An 892-nucleotide genomic window follows, 5' to 3' on the forward strand; every position below is an offset into this window, starting at 1 on the left:
TGAGCCTGGCGGAAATCTGACCAGACCTGATTGCATCCGTCATTTTTGTCTTTTCCTCAGGGCCGCCCATTATCGGCGCGGAACCAAGCCTGCAGACTGCAGTGGGGGCCAAGGCACGGCTGGAGTGTTTGGTGGGGAGCGTCCCACCCCCCGACAGGATTGTAAGTGCTTGACTCGCCTTTGCCCTCCACCCTCATGCCTTAACCAGGCCTGAATGTACCAGATGGTCCTCCTTATCCATGGAGTTGTGATCCATGGAGTTGACTCAACATGGATTGCAAGCCCACACTGGAGCAGCAACTGTTGCCCTGCACATGCCTGATCTCATCTGATCTCGGAAGCTAAGCAGGGTCAGGCCTGGTTAGTACTTGGACGGGAGACCGCTTGGGAATACCGGGTGCTGTAGGCTTCTACCATAGTCTTTCGAGACTGAAGGTTGCCAACCACTGGAGGACCTCAGAGGACCTCCCAGGCATGACTGGAAGTCGTGTCTAGGAGGTCTTCTGAGTTCAGCCAGAGCCTTTGGAGAGGCACTTCCAGGTTATCACAAAATGTCTTTCTGAAGACTCTGGCTGACCTTCTGAGGTGCGAGGAGGTAGCCTGCAGTGTCCCTGCACCTCATAAAGCCTCCTGGAGACCTTCTGGAGTCCTGAAGGCACCCCTGGTTTTCAACCAAAGCTGGAAGTGCTTTTCAAAGACCTTCTGAGGCCTGGGCAGGCTGTGTACAACTTCCCCTCACCTCAGAAGGCCAGCCCCAGTCTTTGGAAAGGCAGTAGGGTATGTCATATGCCAAAGAAACCAGATATTATTTGTGAAGTTGGATGAAAAGGTGGAATGCATGTGTGCCAAAGTAGTTAGAATGTAGAGTTATTGAACCCATGATTTTAAACCC

The 892-nt window shown here is 52.7% G+C and overlaps 1 pseudogene; it reads left to right on the forward strand.

Annotated features, from left to right (window-relative positions):
* The first annotated feature begins 292 nt into the window (after window positions 1-292).
* Window positions 293-409, forward strand: LOC136661967 (5S ribosomal RNA; annotated as a pseudogene).
* The last annotated feature ends 483 nt before the right edge of the window (window positions 410-892 follow it).

This window comes from Tiliqua scincoides, chromosome 10 (genome assembly GCF_035046505.1).
Source record: "Tiliqua scincoides isolate rTilSci1 chromosome 10, rTilSci1.hap2, whole genome shotgun sequence".
Taxonomy (NCBI): domain Eukaryota; kingdom Metazoa; phylum Chordata; class Lepidosauria; order Squamata; family Scincidae; genus Tiliqua; species Tiliqua scincoides.